General features: G+C 36.9%; 1 protein-coding gene across 5 annotated transcripts in view; it reads right to left on the minus strand.

Moving 5' to 3' along the window:
* Positions 1-12030, minus strand: part of LOC131060137 (uncharacterized) — a 62227-nt gene that overhangs the window by 26199 nt on the left and 23998 nt on the right. The window contains exon 1 of one of the 5 annotated variants that reach the window (XM_057993284.2): positions 9710-9775. The exons of 1 other annotated variant lie outside the window; for it this stretch is intronic. The gene's annotated coding sequence lies outside the window, so the exon portion shown is untranslated. 3 more of the 5 variants (XM_057993258.2, XM_057993275.2, XM_057993267.2) reach the window with 3 other exon arrangements.

Consider the following 12030-nt stretch of genomic DNA (forward strand, 5'->3'; position numbering starts at 1 on the left):
GACTTCACAACACCATCTAACATTAGATCCATCCATCTTTAGGAATTCAGAATCGTCTAGATGACTGGGTGACCTGAACTGATTATGATATTCTTGATAGATAAATAAAACTAAGTTCAAGATGTTTCTTGTGGCATCACACATTTCTATTTTGGAGACCAAACCTGTGTCCAATTATGGCACAATTTACATGAAACTTAAAACACAACTTATTTCCAAAAGGAACACATCAACTTCTGCAGCACTTTTAAAGAAAAATTTCTGATTCGCAATTAGAAGTGGTAAGATTCACCTAATGTGAGAGTGCTCTTCCCAATTCTAAAGAAAAGTTTGAACCATTATAATACATATTAAAGGACACTAACAATCTATCACTTAATATTTAATAACAATATTGAAATATAAGATCTTAAAATTGGCTGCCGAGATATTTGTTTCCAGGTTCCATGAATTTTAGTTGTCAAGTAAACACCACGCTATACAAGATTTTAATTGGGAGTTTTCCATAAATGTAAATCATTTATTGCTTATGTTTTGTCCTAAATGCATGAGCTGGATCATCAAAAATCAAGCCTTTCAGCGAGATTTTCAGATTTTAATAAGGGTGAATTATTACGCACAAACGAACAAAAACAACTTCCTACATGCTAAAGCAAGAACCAATTTTCTAATGCAACAAAGATTTATTAAATGAATAGCATAGGTAAATGCTTACTGACTAGCTAAAATAGAGACCAGTAGGTTTACATCAGCAGAAAATAAATAAACAGATGAACATCACACGATTCTCGAATGTAAGTTGCTAAATGATACACAAAGTTATTACTTAGTTACTAACGAGCATCATTAGAAAGCTTGACAAAGTTGATCAATTCAATTTAATTAACAGAACTACAAACATAGGATCAATAACTTCAACAAAACACCATTTACTGTAGCATAGGCTTAGCATCAACTAAAATTCACAGTTATGTACCAAACGCACTTATTTATAAGTTCACAAGGGTAGCATTTAGGTATTTACAATAATAATAAAATATCCCAAAAAAGTACCACATTAAAATTATCATATCCCTATATATAGAAAAAGCAGAAATAAAACTACTTCAAAGCAATATAATTCTAAAACAATTCATAAAATAAAAAGCCTACTAATTGTCTCATTTCCATCACTTGAAAACACCCACTTCCAATGATGACAACTCCCAAATGCAGTCACTGATGAAATAGAATTAGGCACGAGTAACCTTTCGAAAATCTAAAGGAACTTTTGCAATGAAACTGCTAAATCCTCTGAAACCTCTGAAATATGGTGAACATTCTAGAGCCTCAAAAAACTTATGAAAACCCTATGAACATGAAATTTATAAGTACCTTGCCAACACCAACTTGATGACTTGATGCAAGAACCCTGACCATGATTACTAATCTACTGACACCATCATACTGATATGTCAGCCTTCGTAACATTGGAACCCTCTACCTCTAAACACTTCAAAGCTAAATCTATCCAAAGATCTCAATGAAACCTTAGATTTGATAGTATGCCAATACTTTGCATTTGAAACCTCAATTCAGTAACAATTTGATTAATTCCTCCATGATGGCAACTTGAGATCTTGAAAGACGACATCCTCTTTGCTGCATGAACTTGTCCTATAGTTTTAGACCATACATCTTAATTAACTCAGCTGATATCTTTGTAAGCACTACAGCTGCTCCAAAAACCTCCACAAATGGCACTGGAAACTCTTGAAAGAACTGCAAATTATGAATAAACAGCCTTGTGCCACTATGAACAGCAGATACAAACTTGTTTATGAAGTCTGATAAGTGAATCACCTTTAACTTTTCTTTCAGCTGACTGAGATAGTAAGAGGCAGAATTTCTTGATGCATTTGCCACCTTTTAAACCTTGGGCACTAAAAGTGAGTAACAAAACCCAAAACGTGGCACCTTATGTCTCGTTATATGCTAGCAAGTATCACTTATCCTCTTGCCACTTAAAATGATCTTGGGAGAGTTTTGGAGTGGTTAGGCCGCTAAAAATGTGTACCCAGTCTCAGTTTGAGCTCATCCTTTAAACAAAGAACTTTTATGAAGCAATGCCACTTTGAGAGTGCAACTCAACAGCTTGTTATTTCTCTCTTAATATACAGCTGCATTTCAATCATATTTCTGCCACTTTTTCAAGACTCGGCCCTGATTTAATGTGTTTTAAACATATTGTAGGCTTGGCAAGTTTTATAACCTCACTGCCATGTTTCATAACACATTAGTCATCTTTTGAACAATGACTTGAGGGAGAACACTTCACATTTGGTCACCTTTTCATTGACTTAGGTGTAGTTTCCTAACACTCTTGCTACCCTTCATAACTTGTGAATGCTTTGATATCGTTGGGGGCAAAGCCACCCCAAAGGTGTGCAACAGATGTTGCTGTTATAGACTTTTAAGTTGGGTGCAGATCACTACAGAGCTAGCCAAGTTTAGCCGATGGCCAGTCAGAAATTTGATGGTCTCTGCCACTAAAAAGGGGGGCCCCATTTTGAGTGACTTCTGAGCAGAGTTTTGGGTGCTAACTGTCAGGTGCACATCACTAACCAGTTTGCCTCTTTTTATGCTACTCCAAAGTGTGCATCATTTAACTTGAAACCACCCCTCTTGAATACTAGATGGAGTTTTTAGGTGCTTTTCAACATGCCTGGTGGAGTTTTTGGTGCTTTTCACTCAGCTCTTTGCCACCTTTTTAACATGCCTGGTGAATATCACTTAAGCCTTGGTCAATTTTCCATAATGTTTGAAGCCAGATCACCAAACATGTTTAGAGCAGAGAACTAGACAGCAAATGCCATTCACTTGCCATCAAAAGTGCACACCAGCAGTGGCATTTCCAAGGGAAACATGCTCAAGCTTCCATGCCTTAGTCATTCCACGCTTTTCCTTTTTTCATAGCCACTGTCAATCAAGATCCTCATCAATTATTATTTGGAATAGTGCAAACCTGCAACTTGACAAGATCACAACACAACAACACTGCAACTTGACAAGGAAGAAGGTTGTAACTGATTTGACTTGGCACACATATGATGAGAAATTGATGACAAAAACATATACAAAGCAGTACAAACATAGTTTTTATATGGCTACCAACACAACTAGAATGGCATGGACTTAGTTAATAATATCTTCAACCCAATCTTGTCCGTATCCTGTAGTAGTGGGTGAGAGAATTCTCTTCGTTCTCTAATCACAAAGGTAGTACCACAACATGGAACTGCATATTTGCTACTCTATCAGATGACTCTCCCAACTTGATTGTCAAAATTTGTTCCACAAAGACATCTTGCTTCCCTAGTTTCACAACTACCTTTCATGTGAGCTCCCAATGCAGGAGGGCCATACACCATCCACAACACCTCTATTTCCATCTTACCATCGTTTATCTATAGCCTTATAATCATTCTCTACTTAAGCAACACGCTAGATGATCTAATTTGTCATCATCTTGCACCAAAATACAATTGCTAACTTAAACACATCCACATGGACGTGAAATTCCTCACTCCAATTAAGATATGCTAGAAAAGGTGTGCTTATCAATTGAGCAGCAATTAGCATGCATATTCCATTACTTAATTCATCAACATGAAATGTAAGAACTTCCTAATATACTTACTTTCTGTTTTAGTTCTACTTAAGGAAAACAAAATTTAATGTCCTAAATTGTGTTTTTTAAGTGCTAAATGTAAAAGGAATTCAAAGGAACATGAACAAGACTGAAAAATATCACAAAAAACAAAAGGCTATTATGGTCTCAAGAAAACCAATATGGATAAAAAATTCTAGGAAGAGTGAGATGTACACTTCCTCAAGCCACCATCTTCTCCAGTTGTTTATAAGTCGACTTGCCCCAAGTACTTGAGGAACATTTGCAAAAACACTCCAACAATCAATTGTCACAGCTCGATTTAATCATTTACGTTTTACACCTATTTTGAGGACTTAATCATCATCGAGATATATTAGACCAATATTTTGAAATTCTGTGTTTTACAATTGCATGAATTATTTATTAGTTAAAAAAGAAAATAATTTGATGTAGTGATAATAATATTAGCATTAGATAAAGTTACTATAAATATTAAATAACTTTTCATGCTAAATTTTTTTTAAAGTATAATCAAAACAAATTAAGGTAAATAAATTTTAAAAATAATAATAATAATAACTAATGATCTCCTGCTGTTAGAGTTGTGGTTCTGTTCCGAGGTTTGCAGCCTCAACATTCCAAGTTGGGGTCTCTGCTATCCCCAACTCAATTTGGTGGTGGTCTAAAGAGATCTGACAGATTGGTTTCTCTGAAGACGGGTTTCTTTGTCCCAGTTCCTGTTGGATTCGAAGGCTGATCTGTGCGCTCTCCCACTGCGGTTGGTGCCCTGTCGGGGATATTGACTCCCTGCTTGTGGTTTTGGTTCTCAGTGGCTTTGGTCTCCATGGAGCCATCTCTGGTGGGTCTGTTGGGGGTTTCTAGTGCTGTGATTTTTTACCTCCTGGGCGCTTTGATCAGTGTAGTTCCTCCGCCCAGAGTAATAGTGTTGATCAACACAAGAGGGGTCATATTGATCATACCCCTACTTTCTCTCCTGCAACTCCTATAGAGGTGAAGTTTGTTCCTGCAGGAGAGGGTTATGCTTTGGTGCTGTTGGGGCTCCTCAGTACTATTGGTTTTAGTTCTCCTTTGGCTTCCATCCAAATTGGTGATTTTTGTTGTTGCTGATCCTATTGAGGTAGTGTCAGAAGCTGGGGTTCCAGGGGTTTTGCCTCTGAGTTGGAAGTACGCGATTGTAAGACTTCTTCTTGCTCTTTTCCTGCATACATGGGCTCTTTAGCCCAGATCTTTGCCTTTTCTCTTCTTCTGGATTCAGTTTTTTGCCTTCCTCTTCCGCCGCTCAAGCAGGTTCATCTTTGTCTTTCTTTCTGTTTTGATATGGTCTTGGGTGCTATCCAGGTGATATTATTGGGGTTCCTTGAAAGCCCTCGCTGTCTGAGGTGTTCTTGGGGCAGGTACCTTCTTACTATCTGGTTTTCTAGGGGGACTTTTGCTGCCTGTCTCCCTGTTCTTTCTACTGCAGGTCCTATGGAGGTAGATTCCATGGTAGGTTTCAGTCTCGTTGGTCCTATAGAGATGGACTCCGCGATTAGCTTTGCTCCTAGTATAATGTCTGTTCTAATCCATTCTTTGGCTGAATTTTCCTCAGTTCAAAGTGTTCTCAATGTTAGAAGCTTCATGAGTTCCTTTCAAAACCCGTTGTTCTATTTATCCATTCTTTGTCAGTCCTCTTTAACGTGCAAGGTGACTTTAATTCATGCTTTCGCAGTGTTAAACCGCTCTTTGGTTGTCTTCTCTCCAATTCATGGTGTCTTTGGTTTTAGGTTTCAGGGTCCTTTTGAAAACCTGCAAATTCTGTATGAGTTGACTTAGCTCTAGGTTGGGAACTGTGTCTCCCACCGGTTTGTTGCTCCGGTTAAAAGTTTCTTGTCAATCTCGCTCCTTGTGAGACTCTTTGTTCACGCCTTTTGGCGGTTTTTACTAGCTTAGCCATTTTTGGGTAGCATTGTTAAGGGTTTTGGCCCTAACCCAATTTACCCAATCAGAACTAATGATTATTTTCTATCATTCCTTGAAAGAATTATCACCAAATTTCACCTAAAGACTAGCTGTAAACACCTTAATCATAGAGGAAATTAAGGGGAAATCACAGATCACCAAGGTTGGAGCACCAACATTACAAAATCCATTAATCCATTACAAAAAGTGTGTCACAGTTTGGCACCAAATTGCCTTCACAAAATTGATTAAGGATCAGCATGGAGAACGATCAAGGAATTAGGGGAGCTTCAATGCAAAGGAGTCATCATTCTATCTAGGGGAAGCAGCAATGGAGTCTAGTTCGAAGAATGGGCACCAAAAGTAGTAATGGAGGAATTAGGAAGATTTTACCAAATAAGTGACATAGACTATCACTTTTAGTGGAGAATGAAGTTAAGTAGGGAATGTTGGAAAAGATTGGGAAGTCAGGCCTTATGCCTTCCAATTGCACTTGTAAATAAGATTTAAATCTTCTTTGATAGATCCATGCCTACTAATAGATCACAAGCCTTGTTGATATTCCACTAAAAACAATTAAATTGTTTCAAAATGCCCAACATTGAACATAAAATCCACAAAACATATTCCTGACTTAACGTATAGATACACAAGTAAAACATTAACTAATATAAAAGTAAATAGAACTAAGAAAAAATAAGACAATACTGTAAACTATATAGTTTGCCTTGACTCAATCAATGTCCTACCTTGAAACTCCTCAATGAATAAAACCCATGCCATCATCTGTTGGCCTTCCTTTGATAATGTCCACTTCTGTGTTGGCCTTCCTTTGATAATATGTCCACTTCTGTGAGAAAGAAATATGATCAAACTGTCCAGAAACCTCCTTTAGCTAGATTGCTAACGTTTCAGGGGAAACACAAAGAATATCATGTTCATATGTCATCCATTTTATAACCAAAAATTGTATCACCATAGACTGGCAGCTTTTAATCTCTTTATCCCATGCCAATTTTAACAGTAATCTATAAGCTAGCAGCTCAGCTAATTGTTAGTTCCAATTTGAAGACAAACTGTATATTTAATATAATAGTTGTCAAAAAGGAAGAATGCTCCACCAATGGTGCTAAAGTCCCCTGGACTTTGCCAAGCTCCGTAAAAGAAACCACAAGGGATAGATGCCTTTCCCGTATGGATAGATGCTTGAGTAAACATGTGGATAAAAATTAAACAACTTTGCTTTAAAAATTAATAAGAAAAGAATAGTGTTAATTTTTTAGGTATATGAATTGGGTTATTACATCAATTATCCTCTCCTGCTGCACCTAACTTCCTAAGCACGATAGCTTACAAGAATGCAAGGGAAACTACACAAGTTCGTTTTCTCTTTATAAACCTACCTTAATTCTAAATATAAATCTTCCATTCATCTCCTTCCCTAAACCTAATTGGATGATAGTCGCTCCTATGATCTATCTTGAAATAGTATCGTGCACCACTTAAGAAATCCATTAGGTCATCCATGCGCAACAATCGACACCTATTCTTGTTGATTGTGCTAGTCTATAGCCTTTCTCACCTCTCCATCCTTCTTTAGCACAAGTGGGCACCACGTAACAATTGGGACTCCCATATCAAACATCGTTCCAATAGTTCTTCAACCTACTTCTTCTACTTTGCACTCATGTCCAGTTTCATTCTATATGGCACCTTATTTGGAATAGTAGAACCCTAAATAAAAGATGTTCAAAGTTAGATGCTACACTCAATGACAATTCATTTGGCATTCCTACACCAATCACAATTGCATACTTCTTAAGCAATGTAACAACTTATAATCCCTTAGATTTGAGTCAATAGCAAGCATGCAAAGTTGCAAACATCTCACTTCCTTGAAAAACCCCTTTGTTGACAACATCACCTTGCTCTTTTGCCCACATACCTCCTCTTCCTGCATGGAAAGTAATTCAACGTTTCTTACCATCCTTCATTATGATGAAGGTGTTCTTGAACCCATCATGCATTGTGTGTCTATCACATTACCACAACCTTCCTAATAACACATAGAATGCATCCATTCAAATCACATCACACCATACCTCATCTACATATCCTCTAATGCAAAGTGAAACCTACACTACTCTATCAATGTGAGTTGCTCCTTTTGCAACCAAGAGACCTTGTGTGCACAATCTTTTTCAACCCCAATTTCCACACCATCTTTGTCGTTACTAAGTCGTCAATGCTACCTCAACCAATTATCACCTTGCAAAACTTTCCTCCTAACTTGCACTTAATTCAAAAGAGGCTCCTACTCAACCACAGTTTCTTGTCTTCGAGTGTGCATTTTAGAACCTTGCACATCATCACATTCTTCCCAACCTCTCAATTTGCACACCATGATTCGCTTCCCACCTCCTCATTCTTAGCCTGTGCAATATGCACACACTTCTCTATGCAACCTTGCTCTCATGTGGCATATGGGCATTCAACCACCCAATGACCTACATGCTAGCACTTGAAGCAAGTCCCACTAAAGCCTTTGTCGCAACCTTGCCTTGCTCATTCTTCACCTCTATCAAAGATTTTTTGACACTTTACACTTTTCTATGTGCCCTCCTTGCATGCATTTGTTTGCCTCCCACCCACCTTGCTTGCCCTTGCCATTGTTGCAACAACTTTGTTATCTATAAGACAACTTCTTAGCTTTGAGTGATTCTTGGTGGTTCTCCTCTATAGAATGAATTATTAGGACACAAATCTCATCTTGCATTGAGATGCATAAACCATTCGCATACTTGGACACCTCAATGTCATCTTTCAAAATGACCAATGTGAATGCATAGTTTGTAAAACTCCTTTGTTTACTCCTTCATGGTCATCTCCCATTGGCATAGGTTTTGGAGCTTCTTGAACAACTCCAACATAGTTGGTTGACATAAACTTTCCCTTATGTTTCCTCGCCATTCAACACCACTACAAGATCTTTTCTAGTTCACCTCAATGTGACAACACTCAAAAAAGCACAATGAGTTTGAATGTAACTTGCAAAATGGTAAATAAACAGGCAATCAGTACCAAACAAATAACAAAATACACAACTAGTGCAAAAATGGCAGTACCGTATAAAAAAGAAAACAACTGGTTCACAGCTAACAATACACCAAAGCACAATGAGTTTATAAACAACTTGTGATCAAATAGTACAGCAACAATGACATTCAAACCAACAGGCAATCAGCACCAAACAAATAACAAAATACACTTCTCGGATGAAACTGGCAATAATATAAGAAAAAGAGACTAATCATGATTTTTTCACAGTCAATTAAGTAGCGATGAAATGCAGGAACATTAACAGGGAAAAGTTGAACAAATAACAATCAGATCCTGTCAACCAATTATCAAGCTTCGAAGGATTTTATGCAAACACGCCAGTTAAGCATTTGGCATTTTGTATGGAATTAATGTCCGTGATCATCATCATCAGAATTGGTGAGAGTGAAGAAACTGAGGCATTCCTGTATTTATGTTTACAGGACTAGTGTCACTGGGATTATTATATTGGGCCAAAAATTCAGCAGTTTACTTGGTATACAAAAAATTAAAAATATCTGTCCATAAATATTCATGCAGATAGGTATACAAAAAACTAAAAATATCTGTCCATAAATATTCATGCAGATATATTTACCAGAAACTGGTTGGTTACTGGCCATTATACTTGGTAAGCATCATCAGCAATTAACTAGCAAAGAGTTGCAGGAACATTAACAGATAAAAATTGAACAAATAACGATCAGATCCTGCCAACCAATTATCAGGCTTGGAAGGACTTTATGCAAACACACCAGTTAAGCATTTGGCATCTTCTATGGAATTAATGTCTGTGGTCATAATCATCAGAATTGGTGAGAACAAAGAACTGAGGCATTCCTGTATTCACGTTTACAGTACTAGTGTCATTGGGATTGACATATTGGGCCAAAAATCCAGCAGTTTATTTGGTATATAACAAATTAAGAAGCAAATCTGTGTCAACAAATATTCATGCAGATATATTTACCAACATCTGGTTGGTCCTGGCCATTATACCTGGTAAGCATCATCAGCAACTCATGAGGAAACATAAATAATTACTACAAAGAATTCTTTCACACTCTGCACAAAAAATAAATTACATCACAAATCTTAGTAAATATAATATGTATTGACACTACCAACTCCAAGAAATATAAGAGAACAAAATATGTTTTACTAACATAAGCACAAGTGCTTTGCTTCACTACTAAATTGATGAATTTGTAGCCACATCTACTTATAGCCTTCTTAAGCAACAGGGTAAGGAAGTACAATCTTAAGCAACAGGGTAGACAATGCAATCTTAAGTGACAGGTTAAGTCCGTGCAGAGAGTTGAGGTGTGGTGGTTTGTGGGAATGTGGACCAGTTCACTGAAACGCAAGATGGATATTCAATAAATAACCTGACCTCTTTAGTTATTAGAACATCCTCTATAGACAATAAGTTGGCAATGATTCAAAATACTTCTAACATGCATGGTTGATGTTCCTCTATAAGCAGAAAGGAAGCTGGTAGTGCGCATCTTTCGAGGACACCCTGGACCAAGGGCAACGTGGATATCATATCAAAGTCATTTTCAAATTCCAAACCAATTTATTTTCTGCCTTTCACTCATCTTTTTGATTCCATGAGAGTGTTTCAAAAAATAGTTCTGGTTAGATGTGTATGAATAAAATATTGTGTGCATCTATGCTGGTGCCTTAGAATTATTCCTACAACTATAAAAGCTCCTCCAAATGCAAATCATATTGGAGATTTTTTCCAACAATAATCAGACCCTTGTCTATGGTAATTCTGTTAAACAAAAATGTCTTTCTACACGTGTGCATTTTGTAATCTTTTCCTTACTCCACACATGATGCAAACTCCAAACATGTCCCCTAATAAAGGTTTGGGAGCATGAATTTCAACTCACTGGAGAAAACAGAACCTACACATGGTCTAGATGCTCAAGGTCCTACTACAAGTTCTGGTCATTTAACTTGCCCCAGTAAGGTCAAAAAGTCTTCAGCTTCTCACAGCCTTCTATTCTTAGAAGGTAGAAAGTTCCCAAACTAAGATTTCTTTCTCTTCAATACTGATTTACAATCTGCTGCTTGCTCATTATGAAAAAACTCTATATGATCCTTCTCAAACAACTGCATCTTCAATTTCCCAAAATTTGGGACCCAAATAGATGGCACGAAGTCTACGGGATGTCCAAGACATTGGGTGCAACCCTTGGACTCTAGGTGACACAACCCCACATCCCATGGAATGCTAATTTCCAACTTTAAACTTCAAGAATCGAATCAAGGTAAATTGAAAACCTTCAGTTTTTCTCTCATTCTTTCTTCTTTAAATTATGTAGTATTTTGTTTTACAAATTTTAAATTCAAAATCTGTAGAAGAAAAGAACACCCTAGGGTTTTATCCTTTTTTTCGCGTGCATTCTATTTTATGTTCTTGCAATTTTTAACTATAACCCTTCTGTTTTTTAATCTCTTTATACTTTATTAAAAAAGGAACAAAAAATAAAAATAGCCCAAAATTTTAAAAACGAAGCAAAGAAAAAAGTACTGCAGCAAAGCAAATAAATAAAAACAGTCATTCAAAACCAGCTATAGAGGCAGCGCCTTCTATCCTATGTGCCACTAAACCATGCAAGTCTTTGAGGAGAGAGTGGGTTTGAAAAACTAGATGCATTTGAGTATGGGCAAAAAACTACATCCATGGCAATCATCACTTCACTTTATCTATGGGTTTAGAAAATTGTGGGCACCTAGGTTCAAGCCACAAAACCTCAACATAGATCAAACTTGCAGATGCACAAACACAGATTCGCTAGTTCTCACAAATCATTTTACACCAACATTAAACTTGTTCCACCTTCCACGAATCACATGGATTGATGATATTTTAGCCTGAATCCACCTTCCACGAATCACATAAATTGATGATGTTTTAGCCTGAATCAGCAACTGCAAGCGGCCACCACATCAGCCAATAAATTTAACATAGGCAACACAAGTTGTAAGCACCCATGGTCAATGAACAGGAAAAGACATGTTTTTTAAATATATTTTAATAAGAAAACCTAAGCCCTTTACCACACATATTTTAGAGCAAACCACAATGGCTTTTTTAGGTTTTATCCTAAGTTCATCAAATTTAAATTCATGCATTAAATTCAGCAAACCTCTGACATAGGTAAGAAGGACAAAAACCTAGAAGCAAGGAGTGTAGTTGGTAATTTTGGTATCGTTGCAGCATTCCCTTCGATACAACAGGGTAACATCTTCATTTCTCGAGTCTTATTTCTTAACATAAGAAAGCTTCTTTTAAGTTTAAGGGT

Source organism: Cryptomeria japonica, chromosome 1 (assembly GCF_030272615.1).
Source record: "Cryptomeria japonica chromosome 1, Sugi_1.0, whole genome shotgun sequence".
In the NCBI taxonomy this organism is placed as follows: domain Eukaryota; kingdom Viridiplantae; phylum Streptophyta; class Pinopsida; order Cupressales; family Cupressaceae; genus Cryptomeria; species Cryptomeria japonica.